The following is a 15,073-nucleotide window of genomic DNA, read 5'->3' on the forward strand; positions in this document are numbered from 1 at the left end:
ACAAAGCCATGATGTTCCCAGCATTAAAATGCCTCATGCCCTGGTTTTGCATAGACAGACACAATGCTACAGTTTCTAAGCGACACTCTCACGAGCATCAGAGTAATGTTAAAGAACATCCAAAGCCTCTCCCCAGCTCAGGGCCTGTTGTTAAGCACTGTTGACACCAGGGTAAGCAACCAGGCTGTAGAGGGGAACACGGTGGGTGTCTCCCCCAAATGCCTAGGGAGAGGAGCCTTGGGTCCTTGAGTGGCCTGGAACTACATAGTTATTGCTTTGCTTTTAGTTTCAATTAAAGGTGGAAGAAATCTGAAGTGCAGAGTGGTTTCCCCACCTCCCTGTGTCTGAGAACTCCTGCAGAGACTGTCAAAGTCAATAGAATCCCCTTTCCATGTAAGCCATGAAAGCTATACTGGGGTTAAAAACATAGCAGACCAAAACTGAGTGAAAACACAATTTTATTTTAATAGTTGAAACAATGAAATCATTTGTGATTCTGAACCACTTTTTTATTTTCGAAAATTGTGGCTAGACATGTTAGCTACATGGTTTTTTGGCAAGGGCCAACTCCACCCTGGTTTGTTTCTTGTCAGCATCCACAGCCACTTTGACAGATCCAAATCATTGTTGTACCTCCCCAGCTGCCTACCAACTAAAAAGCTCATCACATTTTTGGGAGCCTGGGTGGGTTTTAAGTATTCTTCTGCCTTCCTGTTGATATGCAGTGTGGTCATGCTGGGACTGAAGTCAGGGTGTCCTTCATCCATGTCTAGCTGACACCACAGATGGCTTTAGGAAGAGAGCACAAGCAGCAAGGCCTGAAAAGGATGATGAAACCAGTTAATCCAGTGGGTGCTGGGCCTCCTTCCCTCTCCACCTCCTTACCACACACGTGCTTGTTTCAGTAGTAGTCCTTAGACACTGCTTGAGGCATTGTCTGATTTGAAATGCAGCCTTATCATTTCTTTCTGTCATGTACATGGGTGTATATCAAGAATCTCTATTATTTTTCCATTGAGGTATTTGCCATTCCTATGATAATTACTAAATATGTAGGGCTTCACTAATTTTTATTGGCTGAGTGACTCACTGACAAACTTTACTTATGGACACTGTGTGATAACTACTTTTTACCTCAACCATATTACCTTTTGTTAGAAATTTGGTAAAGGCAGACCTTATCTGGTCTGTGTTCCATGCCTCAGTCAAGAACAGTCTAAAGAGAAACCACTACAGGCATCAGGGATGAGAAAGGAGATCAGGTTGGGACAATGACTTCAGAAGAGGTTCCCTGCTTCACTTCCAGGAGGATAATCTAGTCTAGAGGGGCCCTGGACTCAGAGGATCTTGTAACTTGGGGCAAAAGTGAACACTGGAGACCAATGCTGACTGAGACAATGAGGAACTCCAACTCTATACAAAAAGGTGGGTGGAGAGAGACACCTAGAAACTGTGACCTGAGCAGGAACAGCTGGCTCAAACCTGCGTTCTTATGCTAAGATGGTCTGGGGAGGAGAGAGCTGCTTACGTGGAAGTGCATTTTTACTTGTGGGGAGATACGTGCAGAGGTGCTTGGGTGAGCCAGGTGGGCAGGATCCCCAGTGAAGAAGACAATGCTCAGAATGGTGTTACCTCTTCCCCATCCCCCTCAGGATTAGAGCTAATGCTGTGAAGTGGCACTAAAGGTCTAGACCACAGACTGTAGAGACATGGGCCTGGGAATCCAGAGAGGAGGGTTGGCAGTGGTACTGTAGGCATGTGCCACCCTAGCACACCACTTTCACCAGTGACTAAACCCCTCCTGGCCCCTCTCTTACCCCTAGACACAACAGCTGCAGATTTGTTCTCCCTGACATACATCAACATCTACTGAGAAAGTGGTAGTCTTGCACTCTTAGGACACTTGAACAAATAGTAACTTAGAAAGATATAAAATGGGGAAATGGAAAAATGCAACACAAGACTCAAGGCACCTTGAGTCCTCAAAAGACTGCTTCACCGCAAAGAGAGAACAAATCTCCAGAATCCAACCACAAAGACATGGACCTTCTTTTCTTATTGGATACAGGGTTCAAAATTCCCATGATAAAGAAATTCAAAGAAATGGAAGAAAACACAAAAAAACTGATCAAAGGTAGACAAGAAAATGCATAAAAACAAATGAATAGCCTGAGAAATAAAATTAATGAACACAAGATCAAAATTGAAACTTTAAATCAGAAAATAACAGAGATGCAGGATGTAAAAAGATCAATAAAAGAGATTTTTAAAATTCTGGAGAAAGCTATGGAAGTAAAACAGACCAAATGGAAAACGAAATCAGTGACCTTAAAGATGGTAATGCACAAAGAACCCAGGTGGAAGAAGAAATAAACACAAAGAAAAAAAAAAAGAAGAAACACATAGAGAGTCATCCAACTCCATGAGGAAAGGTAATATAAGATTTTTTTCTTAAAGATTTATTTATTTATTTACACAAGCACTGGGTACAGTCAGAAGCACGGGAGGGTGAGAGAATTCACCAGAGCCAGAGCGGGGAGCAGAACAGGCAGAAGGACCGAAGTACACTGCTGACGGGAGCAGCGGGCGGCAGGAGAGGTCTGCGCGCCATGTGGGACCCTCCTCTGGTGGCCGGGGAGCAGCCGGGGATCGAACCAGCGCCGCAGAGGCTGTGGGCAGCTTCACAACCCAGCGCTCAACCGCTGCGCCACCGGGGAGGCCCGTAATATAAGATTAATGGGTATTCCAGAAGCAGGAGAGAGAGAAGGGAACAGAGAACATGTTCAAGTAAATAATAAAGGAAAACTTCCCAAATCTGGAGGAGGAACTAAATATATGAGTCCTTGAAGCTAAAAAAGACCTGGTTACCTAAATGTAATGAGACCTACACCAAGCCACAGTGGTGAAACCTCTAAGAATTCAAGACAAAGAAAAAAATATTGAAGCTAGTTAAGGGGGAAAAACAGATCAATTATAAAGGTACTCTTGTCAAGCTTACACCTGACTTCTCCAAGAAAACACCGCAAAGGGAATGGAATGATATGATCAAAATACTTAATGATAAAAACTGCCAGCCAAGAATACACTGTCCTGAAAATCTGTCTTTCAAATAAGAGGGGAAAATAAAGGCATTCTCAGACAAACAGAAACTGAAGGAGGTTGAAAACACTAGTACCCCCCCCCAAAGAATTGTGGAAAGGAGCTCTCATATATAAATTGAAGAGAATAAAATGCCCCAGAAACTGAACAAAGAAATAGAAGAAAAATAAAGACAAAATAGCAGCAGCAGACTTTCACATATCAACAATCACTCTAGATCTCAACGGGCTGAATTCACCAATCAAAACCAGAGTGGCTGACTGGATCAGAAAACAGAGTCCAACTTTCTGCTCTCTGCAGGAAATGCACCTAAGCTCCAAAGATAGACTCAGAGTAAGGGCTTGGAAAGCAGTCCTAAAAGCAAACAGGACCCAAAGAAAGGCAGGGTAAGGCATACTTACAGCAGATACACAGATATCCACCTTTAAAAAGGTAACAAGAGACAGGGAAGAACATATATAAGAATGAAGGGAACAACAGATCAGGAAGACATAACATTTATCAATCTATATTCACCAAATGAAGGAGCACCAAAATATAAAAGATAATTATTGTGAAATCTGAAAACAGAGATTGGGAGCAACACATTAGTGGCTGGGGACTTCACCCGAAAACGCTGAATACGTTCTTTTCCAGTACACATGGGGCGTTCTCCAGGATAGATCACATACTGGGTCACAAAATAAGTGTCAATAAAATTCATGAAGATTAAAATCATACCAAGTATCTTCTCTCATCACAATGGTATAAACCCACATTTACATGGAGAAAGGTAAGTGGTGGTGGGGAAACTGGACAGCCACGTGCCTAAGAATGAGACTAGAGCACTATCACACGCTGTACACAAAAATTGACTGAAAATGGATAAAAGACTTGGATGTAAGACCTGAAGATCGGTCTTACACTTGCTATGTGTAATTCACAGAGTCCCAGAAGTCCAGTCCTGGAGCCCCAGGGAAGCCTCCCCGTCACCTCTCTCTGTGTGAAGCTCACCCCTCCTCCATGACTCTGTTGCCACAGACACGTGCTTCATAAGACATAGGCTTCCGTGATGGCCTTGTGGATGCATCTCCAACAGCAGGAAAAACAAAATAGAATATAAACAATTGGGCTATGAGGTCTCCAGACAGAGGGAGCGGCCTGTGCAGAGGCTTCGAGGCAGGCGTGTGTCTGGAGTAGCCAAGTGGTCGTGGCTTCCACATCGCTCCCTCAACACCTTCCTGCTAATCATCATCTCCTTCAAGATTTTGCTCAACCGTGGCTCTCTAGTGAGGCCTACTCGTCGGGCGCCCGGCCAGTCCTTTCCCCGTGCGGGCGTGAACGAGTGAGAGGCAGGGAATGAAGGCAGGCTTGTCCTTGGAGGTACTAGGTACTCGCCTCTGAAAATCTGATGACAGAATTGGACCTTCTCCCTGAGAAGGTTCTATAGTCTCAGCTGAGACGACAGAGCATGCCCCTTGCGCTGGGTTTTTCATGGTGGGTGCTATTATCACCCCCATCATGCAGTTGAGGCTCTGGGGCAAAAGGAAGTGGAACAATTTATCTGAGGGCCCCCAGTCAGGGAGAAATGGGAAGTGGGTCCAGGCAGCCTGGCTCCAGTATTGTTGCCCATAAGCACAGGGTCACATTCAGTGATCACATCTGGTGACTTGCTCTGGGTGGTGGGGAGGAGAAAATGGCTTGAGGGAGAGGTAAAGACCTCAGCTGTCAGATCAGCGAGAGGCCGGGCACGTGTCTGTGGCAACTCAGAGACATGGAGGAGGGATGAGCTTCACACAGAGAGAGGAGACAGGGAGTCTTCACTGGGGCTCCATGACTGGACTTCTGGAACCCTGTGAATTACATGTCACAAGTTATGGGTCAAGGCATTTTCTAGGGAGAAGGTTTAATTCCATCATCAGATTTTCAGAGGTGAACAAAGCCTACCTCCATGCCAGGCCCCCAGAATAAAAGTGTGAAGCTCCATTGCTCTGAGCCCTAGGGAGGTTAGGGCAAAGTGGGGTACAGCCTTCAGCCTGCAGCATCATGGAGTAAGAGTGGGATGGGCCCAGGGACACTCTGGACACAAAGTGGGTAACTCCCTTAATCCCCTGGTATACAACCAACTGTTAGGTTGTAGTTGGAGTGTGAGGCCATTCTCAACTGTTGACTAAATCTTCATACCCAACTTAATTTTAACTTGAATTTTATTGCCCTTTTTAAGAACTGCCTTCTCATCTCTGACGTTTCTCTGTCCCTGGGAAATGTGTTTCTTTATAGACTAATTCATGATTTTGTTAAATCTATCAGTAACAAAGTTCAGTATTTTACATTTGAATTCTTCACTCTAACGTGGAGTTGCTGTAATTTGTTTCCTCTCAAAAATGTCTTATATTTTAGCTTCAAATAAAATTTAATTACTTTAAAAATCATTGGTGAAGCAAGTATGAATGTTCTTCCACAAACCCCTGTGAAAGAAATTAACTTTAAACTCTCAAGTGCTACTTAGTCTGTTTCCTGCTGAGCTAGCAGGAAACTTCACCTTAGCAGTTTGAAGATTCACCCAAAGGCTTATGCAGTATTTTTTAAAAATCTGACATAGTGCCAAAGTGGGGGTGGTGGTGCCCACTTTGTTCTCAATTTTTGACTCATAAGAGAAAGGGAGGTGTTCAAGGTTACACAGAGCTAGCATTGAAACTGAGAAAGCCTTATCAAGAGCCAGCGCTCCTACCCACTTCTTCATAGAGCATCTTTGTTTCAGTTTGAGCAAATGACAATCCCATACCCTCCCCCTACTGTCCAGCAGGGTTTCATCAAGTGAACTCAACAGTGTGGTGAAGGCACAAAATATTGCTACATTATCTTTGTGTATTTGGATGTTTTACATCTCAGACCACTCAGATTTCTCTGGAAGAAAGGTCCAGAGGAGAGGACAAGGAATGAGAAGGAAAATTCTCTCTTCTTGTCTTGTTCTCTTTCCCGAAGTCATACAGCCTGATTCATTGAGCACTGAAAGGAGTCATGGGGACCTCACAACAGCTCTAGAACCTTGAATACACCACCTCGGTGGGGTTGCTTCAGGGCTGAATACGGTAAGTGGGTGAGAGGTGCTGGAATTGGAGGCAGATATTACCCATGAGTGGGAACCATCTGCCGATTTGTGCCTCGCACAGGACACTCGGTTATTTTGATCTCAGAGCTTTTTCCTGGCTCATGCAAAATCTGTCCATTAGCACTACTCCTGTGGGAGGAGTTAACAGCACCCACTGCCTATCAATAGGTCCAGTGGACAAAGGCCAGTGATTTTGACCTCAAGTTCCCAACAGAAACATAGTGCCAACTAGAATTTTCTATTTTCTTCTCAATCTCTGTATATGACCTTGGCCACAGATCTGAAATTACTTTCACAATGCACAATTCACATTAGCAATAAGTATTTAACTGTAGAAATTTTGGCTGTGGGTAGTCATACTGCTCATGCTATATTACCTTCCAAGATTCTGATCTAGTACAACTGTATTTTTAACACTAAAGTGTGACCCACATGGGTATTGTTTAGAGGTAAGGCATGAATCTTCACAGGCTGTCAGTGAGATAAGAATGAGGACAAGGCTTTGTACTTTTTATAGTGTTGTCTTAAGAAGCCAATATGACAATTATGATGAGCTGTGACATCTTCCTATTGGCTATCCCACTGTAGAGAGTCTCCCGTGAAGAAATTATGACAAGGATCCAGGTTACACACTACCTTTCTTGAGTGGCTGAAAAGGCTCAGTGATCCAGGTTTCTTCCTATTCCATATGAAATTGTGTAAAGATATTGATACTGTGTTCAATATCTAAAAGAAATTGGAGAGGGATAAGAACTATTCAGTATTTTATTAACAAAAGTGGCAAATCCCTTTTTCGTAAAAAAAAGAAAGTAGATCAGGAAAGGTAGGTTGATATAAGTCAAAAATAAATAAATAAAATCTTGCGTACTTTTCAAATAATTAATAGATAATATAATAATAATAGAAATAAAACATCCTATTCAAATTGGTCACATTGTAAAACACCCACAAATACAATTGATTTTTTAAACATAGGGAAAATATATATAAAAAATGTTATGAGTTTCCTGTTTGGTTACTAAAATAGTATTTTAAAATATAATTTTTGGAAAGGAAGACTAATTATTAAAATGGTATCAGTTGTCTCAATCAGTGAATTCAGTGCAATGTCAATCATAAATCACAATAGGATTTTTTTAAAGATTTATATATGCAAAGACAAACTGGGGTGTAGGCCAAAGGTACAGAGGGTGAGAGGATTCACCAGAGACAGAGTGGGGCACAGAACAGGCAGATCTACTGAAATACACTGCTAAGTGGAGCAGTGGGTGAGACAGGAGAGGTCTGCTGCATCAAGTGGGTTAGCTCCCTGGCTGGGGATAAAACTCAGGCCACAGCTGTCAAAGCATGATAATGATGAGACTTAACCCCTATGCCATTAGGGAGGCACCACAATAGGATTTTGAGTGTGTGCATGGTACTAGATAACTAAATACAAAATTACCTTGAAGAGAAAATGTGAGGGGCTATCCAAGATGGGAAGCTTATTGCACTGTATTATTAAAACTTACACTATAGGGGCCTCCCCTGGTGGCGCAGTGGTTGAGCGCTGGACTGCGAAGCTGCCCGCAGCCTCTGCAGCGCCGGTTCAATCCCTGGCTGCTGGCAAGGGTCCCACATGGAGCACAGACCTCTCCTGCCGCGCCCACTGCTCCCCTCAGCAGTGTACTTCAGTCCTTCTGCCTGCTCTGCTCCCCGCTCTGGCTCTGGTGAATCCTCTCACCCTCCCGCGCTTCTGACTGTATAAATAAATGCTTGTATAAATAAATAAATAAATTGTATAAATAAATACAGTGCTTGTATAAATAAATAAATAAATCTTTCAAAAATAAATAAATAAAACTTACACTATAGAATTAACATTTGACACAGCAATTAACAAATATGTCAATGGAACAAAATAGAGATTCAGGAAATATTTTCATAAATATGTGGGAACCAAAGAAATGATGAAGCTGGTATTACAAATAAGATGTTGCCTCAAAGCAGTATCTTGTGACCAAGATTTTGGGTGTGGGTGTGGGTGTGTGTTTGTGTGCACATGAGTGTATTTGCATGTCCAGATGTGTGTTTGAGGGAGATGGAAGTACAGAAGAGGTTTCTGGAGTCACTTGGTATTTCCCCTATAGGTAATTCTGGATTCCACCAACTTCTACAGATTTTCTCTATTGACACTCTTCCTGAAGCCATCTGTGGTGCAACCAGTCATGGATAAAGGACATTCTGAAGTCACCCCAAGTACATCCACATCAAGTATCAAGAGGAAGACAGTTGAACACTTAAAACCTAAGCCAGACCCCCAAAATAAGATGAGCTTTTTAGCCGGCAGGCCAGTACGGAGGCACATAAATGATGCACATCTATGGAATTGGCTCTGGACCCTGACACAAAAAACACCAGGGTGGAGTTGGCCTTTGCCCCCAAATCATGTGACTTCCCAATCTATAGCCCCTGGGGATTATGATAAATCCCAGAAAATGATGTGGATCAGCAAGTCCTTCCCCTGAAAGAAACATTAAAATTGAAGCTATGTTCTCATTTCTTTCAGTTTGTGTGCTTTGTTCACATGGCCTGTGGACTTCTGACCCTTTTCCATGCTACCTAACGGCCACAAATGTGAACTGTAGCCCCTCACCCTTAGAGATGCTTACTAATATTGCAGAGTCTGGGGAATTTGTAGTCAAATGGGGCACTCCTCAGAGAACCTGGAAAAGCTGCTAAATTGTCAAGAGGAAAATGTCCTACACTTCAAATTTCCTGGTGGAGTGAAGCTTCAACACCTCTTCAGTTGTTTCCCTTGAAGTTTGAGGGAGATGGTGGAAGGCAGAATCACAAATAAAGAATTTAAAATGGGAATGACGGGCCTCCCCGGTGGCACAGCGGTTGAGCGCAGGGTTGCGAAGCTGCCCGCAGCCTCTGCAGCACCGACTCGATCCCCGGCTGCTCCCCGGCCACCTGAGGAGGGTCCCACATGGCGCGCAGACCTCTCCTGCCGCCCGCTGCTCCCCTCAGCAGTGTACTTCGGTCCTTCTGCTCTGCTCTGGCTCTGAGTGAATTCTCTCACCCTCCCGCGCTTCTGACTGTACCCAGTGCTTGTATAAATAAATAAATAAATCTAAAAATAAATAAATAAATAAAATGGGAATGACTGGGAGGATTGGGAGAAGTGCTCTTCTGGTGTAAGTCCTATGCATAAGGACTCAAGGCCTTGAGAGGGAATCTTCAAATGAACCATGAGAGTCCCTACTTTGGAGGGAAAAATGTCAGCTTAAACAGCTGCTCAATTTCAACCAGATAAGGGAGACCGGTTGTGACCCTGACCTCTTGTCCCTACCTGAGCTCAGCAGATTCTGGGGGACAAGTGGTTGCAAAGGGGGAGGGAGGCAGATGTTGGCTGATTCCAAGAGGAAGGGGAATGCCACTTCTCACACCCCTTTCCTGCTGCAGGACCCAGTCTGGGCCAGCCCTGAGACTTTGACGCTGAAAGAATAGAATCATGATGGTTACTGTGGGGGAGAAATACCAACTACTGAACACTGACTGAGTAGAATACCAACATCACCAAAGGCATTCTACTACTGACAGTGATCCAAAAAGGTCATGAAGCTGACTCTGGGATTGATGATGGTGAGCAAAGAACCCAGCAGCATGAACTTGGCTGGGATTATGGGAAAAAAATGACTGGGTTTTGGTCCTGCTTGTTCTATATGACAGTTATACAGACAAGGCAATGACAGACCCTAAATTGAGAATAGTGTTTACATGAGGAACAAACAGAGTCATTGTGTTCAAAGTTTTGTATCCTTAGCTGGGAGGTAAGTATACAGTCAACACACTGTTATCTATACATTTCTGTGCTCCTGATACAGTCCATAAATACAGACAAGGCAAAAGGAATGTAGTGAGGCCAGCAGAAATACCCAAGAGAAAAAGAATGGCGTATAGCACATCCTTCAAATATTTGTGGGAAATAACGATGAGTCTAGAATTCTACGTTCAGCCAAATATTCAAGTGTGAAATTGAATCAAGTGCATTTTTAACATACAAGGTATCTATGTGGGGCTTTCCAGGAAGGAAATAATACAAAGCTATGAATACAAACAGCTTACTTGAGAGGGACTCCTAGGTAGCGCTAGGAGGGTGTGGGAAGTGAGACTTAGAAGGCAGTCAATTAAGACGTGGAGCAGGGGTGATCTAGCAAGTTACCACTGTGAGCAACTGGAGCTTATTCTCTGGGGGCCACTATGGGAAGGTGTATAGAACATACCTCAGATCCATCACAAGTGTAGCTGGAGTATATAGGCCCCCAAAAGCTAACCATTATTACTAAAGAGCTGGCTACTTCCAAGAGCAACAAATCTTGGCACTTCTAGCTGACCTTCTGTCATATCTAGCCTGCTTCAAGGGTGTGGGGAGACCCTTTGACAGAGAGTCAAGGGAGATTTTAGTAAGCAAGCCTTGTGGGTGTAGAGATGAGACCTGGCTTTGAAGAGAAAAAAATCAAAATACTTAAGTCAGTGTCAGAATCTTTATGAAATTGTGTGATCCTTAAAAATATCAATACTCTACTTATTGTGTAAAATTTTCAGTGAACTGGAATTACATTTCCTTTCTAAATATAAATATGTATTCAAAGATTTACCAATTATCATCTTTAGTTAAAAACTAGCTTCAGGAACCCCAGTTCCAGAGAATCTGAGCTATATTTTCAGCCATCTAAGGAATGTTTGTATTGTAGACATTAAAATCTTTTTTTTAAGATTTATTTATTTATGCATACAAGAACTGGGGTCTAGGCCAGAGGTGTGGGGGGCGAGAGGATTCACCAGAGACAGAGCGGGAACCAGAACAGGCAGATCTACTGTGATACACTAATGAGGGGGAGCAGCAGGTGAGACAGGAGAGGTCTGCTGTGCCATATGCAGATTAGCTCCCTGACCAGGGATCCAACTCATGTCACAATGGCTGGCAGTAGCTTGATGGCGCTGACACTTTAACCTCTGCACCACCAGGGAGGCCCTGGATTAGGCTTTATTTTTAAACAAAGATATGGTATAAATACCAAAGAAAAAAATAAACTGGACATCATCAAAGTTAAAAACTTTTGTACATCAAATGACACCATTAAGAAGGTGAAAAAACTATTTCCCTCCAGCACTGGTACCACTGGAGCTCTTCTCTGCCTCTATGGCCAACCAACTCCAGAACCAACTAACACCACGGGCTTGGGACCTGAAAATCCCCCCAGGTTTCCAGGTGCTCAAAGATTACCTGGTGGACGAAAGCTACATTGAGGGCATGTGCCTTCACAAGCAAATGTGGCAGTATTTGAAGCAGTTCCTGGTCCACCACCTGTCGATCTGTACCTGCCCTACACTGGGATAACCACATCAAGTCTTTCAAAAAGGGAAAGGCAAGCCTGCCTCTTAAAGAAAGTTTTGGACAAGTATGGCTCCACTAAATGTGGAAGACACCACAAGAAGTGGAGCTACAGATAGTAAAGATGATGATGACATTGATCTCTTTGGCTCTGATGAGGAGGAAATCAAAGAAGCAAAGAGGCTAAAAGAAGAATGTGAAAAGATAATCCACCGAATGGGAGAAAAAATTGTAAATCATATATCTACAAAGGATTTATATCTAGAATGTATAAATTATTAAAACTCAATAATAAAAGACAAATAACCCAATTAAAAATGGGCAAATGAGGGGCCTCCCTAGTGGGGAGATTACAGGAAATGAGATGTTACAGACAAAGGGTTCGGTATTTCTTTTGAGGAAGGGGGTTCTGTAAATAGTCTATAATCGATTGCCTTGTTGGTTATACAACTGTATGAATACACTAAAAGTACTTTGAATATACATTATATGGGTGAATTGTATGATTTGTGAGTTATAACACAATAAGACTATTAAAACCTCTAATTGGGCCTCCCTATGAAGCTGTCCGCAGCCTCCACAGCCTCTGCAGCACCAGTTCAATTCCCCAGCTGGCCAGGGAGCAACCTACATGGCACAGCAGACCTCTCCTGCCTCGCCCGCTGCTCCCCTCAGCAGTGTACTTCTGTCGATCTGCCTGTTCTGTTCCCCACTCTGTCTCTGGTGAATCCTCTCACCCCCCAGCCCCCACAACTCTGGCCTGTACCCCAGCTCTTGTATGCATAAATAAATAAATCTTAAAAAAATTAAAACCTCTAATTACTAAAATTAAATTTGAAGGTGTGTTTAGTAACTCTAATGTTGTAAGCCTTCCGATTCAAAAGTTACCAATTTTAAAATGAAATCTACTCATAACTCCTTGTTACATCCCCTTTAGCATGAAATAAAGCCTTTCGAGTTCAGTTGTAGCATCAACAAAATCAAGGAAGTAGTCTAAACTCTGCCTTACAGCTGATTTAAATTCAGCAGTTGGTTGATCTTCATCAGTCTCTTCTCATTTCTGAACAACTTCTTTTGTAACCCCAACTTTGCTTTTTTAAAAAGATTTATTTATGCATGCAAGAACTGGGGTGTAGCCAGAGGTGGGGGGTGAGGGGACTCACCAGAGAGAGTGGGGAACAGAACAGGCAGATTGACTGAAATACACTGCTGAGGGGAGCAGCGGACGAGACAGGAGAGGTCTGCTGCACCCTGTGGCTTGCTCCCTGGCCTGCTGGGCACTGAACTCATGCTGTAGTGGCCAGCAGTAGCTTGATAGTGCTGTCTTTAAAACCTGCACCACCAGGGAGGCCCCCAACTTTGTTTTTTGAAGGCAAACTTTTTTTTCCTTCATTCCCATTTAACCACATCTTATCTTCTTCCAAATTGTTTTCTAATTCTCCATACATCTCAAGACATTATCATAATTGCTGTCTTCTAAACCTTTAAGATCATATTCAGGTTCCTTTCTTTAAAGATTGTCTTATGCAATAGCTGTAGTTATTTGTTTTACTTCATCTCAACTTGTCTTCTTGGAGTCTGTGGTCATTTAAAAAAAATTTTTCCCTTTCCATTTAAGTATAAAAGTCATGGTATGTTATTAGGAAAATCAAAGAGTGAATTCTATTTATTTCTTTTTTTTTAAACAGTATTTTTTTTTAAATTAAGTTATGTATACAAGCACTGGGTACAGTCAGAAGCGCGGGAGGGTGAGAGAATTCACCAGAGCCAGAGCGGGGAGCAGAGCAGGCAGAAGGACCGAAGTACACTGCTGAGGGGAGCAGCGGACGGCAGGAGAGGTCTGCGCGCCATGTGGGACCTTCCTCCCCGCTGCCAGAGGCTGCGGGCAGCTTTGCAACCCAGAGCGCAACCGCTGCACCACCGGGGCGGCCCTCTATTTATTTCTATATTTACTCCAGTTAACTATATAATGTACAAATAATTTCTATTGAAGATAACCACAAGGGGGCCTCCCCGGTGGCGCAGTGGTTGAGCGCTGGGTTGCGAAGCTGCCCGTAGCCTCTGCACCGCCGGTTCGATCCCCGGCTGCTCCCCGGCCACCAGAGGAGGGTCCCGCATGGCGCGCAGACCTCTCCTGCCGCCCGCTGCTCCCCTCAGCAGTGTACTTCGGTCCTTCTGCCCGCTCTGCTCCCCGCGCTGGCTCTGGTGAATTCTCTCACCCTCCCGCACTTCTGACTGTACCCAGTGCTTGTATAAATAAATAAATCTTTTAAAAAAAAAAGAAAGAAAAGAAAAGGACTTAGGGTCCTCCATCTACAATATGGAAAGACTATGATTGGGGGCCTCCCAGTGGCGCAGCGGTTGAGCGCTGGGTTGCGAAGCTGCCCGCGGCTCTGCGGCGCGGTTCGATCCCGCTGCTCCCGGCACCGGAGGAGGGTCCCACATGGCGCGCAGACCTCTCCTGCCGCCTCTGCTCCCTCAGCAGTGTACTTCGGTCCTTCTGCCCGCTCTGCTCCCCGCGCTGGCTCTGGTGAATTCTCTCACCCTCCCGCGCTTCTGACTGTACCCAGTGCTTGTATAAATAAATAAATAAATCTTAAAAAAAAAAAAAAGATAACCACAAGGGATAACTGTGCAGATTAATATATAAACTAGGGCCTCTGTGGTGGCACAAGGGGTTAAAGACACAGCACTGTGAGGCTATCTGCAGCTACTGCAGCACTGAGTTTGATCCCCAGGCAGGGAGGTAATCCACATGGCACGGCAGACCTCTCCTGTCTCGCCCGCTGCTCCCCTCAGCGGTGTATTTCATCAGTCTGCCTGTTCTGCTCCCCGCTCTGTCTCTGGTGAATCCTCTCACCTCCCGCATCTCTGGCCTGTACCCCAGCTCTTGTACGCATAAATAAATAAATCTTAGAAAGAAAAAAAAAAAACATCTAAGGGGCTGCTGTTCCTCATCTAGAGAAGGGCCTGACAGGGACGGCACTCCCTCTTATTCAAGTTGGCCCGGGACAAGCCTAGCAAGGCCTAGGGGTGACGGCCCTTACTGGGAGAAGTACCCAGCGGAAAGGGCCTACGGCCACTGAACTCGACGCTGGAACGATCTCGACACACAACATTTAGCAAGTGGGGGATACCAAACAGTGAGTGGCACCTGGAGTCAGGAGGCTATAAGGCTCCCTGGTGATGAGTCGCTTTCGGGGGTCCGCTAGGCCTGGAGACTGAGAACCCTCACTCCTTTTTGCCCCACAGGCTGAAGGGAAAGATGGGAAGGCCCCGGGGACGGCTTCTGACTGGCTGGGCTGACGCCACAGGTCAGGTCATCGGAGAAGGGGGGGGTGCCGGTCACGAGGCCACCGGAAACGCCTCCTCTCTCTCCGGTTGGCGCCCAATCTGCCGACCGCCACCCCAAAATGGCGACTCGGGGGGCGGCTTCCGGGAGCGAGAGGTAGAGGGGCGGGGGGACTGCTCTCTCAAGGCCACTGCTACCGAGTCTCGCTGCT

The 15,073-nt window shown here is 44.6% G+C and overlaps 1 long non-coding RNA gene across 1 annotated transcript; it reads right to left on the reverse strand.

Annotated features, from left to right (window-relative positions):
• Positions 1-450: 450 nt before the first annotated feature.
• LOC119246517 (uncharacterized) lies at positions 451-14,941 on the reverse strand. The gene is made up of 3 exons (XR_005125512.2): positions 14,725-14,941; positions 6,827-6,916; positions 451-818 (listed from the first exon to the last, which is right to left on the reverse strand). It is a non-coding gene; the product is annotated as an uncharacterized LOC119246517 (long non-coding RNA).
• Positions 14,942-15,073: the final 132 nt, after the last annotated feature.

This window comes from Talpa occidentalis, unplaced genomic scaffold (genome assembly GCF_014898055.3).
Source record: "Talpa occidentalis isolate TD23 unplaced genomic scaffold, MPIMG_talOcc4v2.1 talOcc4.15, whole genome shotgun sequence".
Lineage (NCBI taxonomy): Eukaryota > Metazoa > Chordata > Mammalia > Eulipotyphla > Talpidae > Talpa > Talpa occidentalis.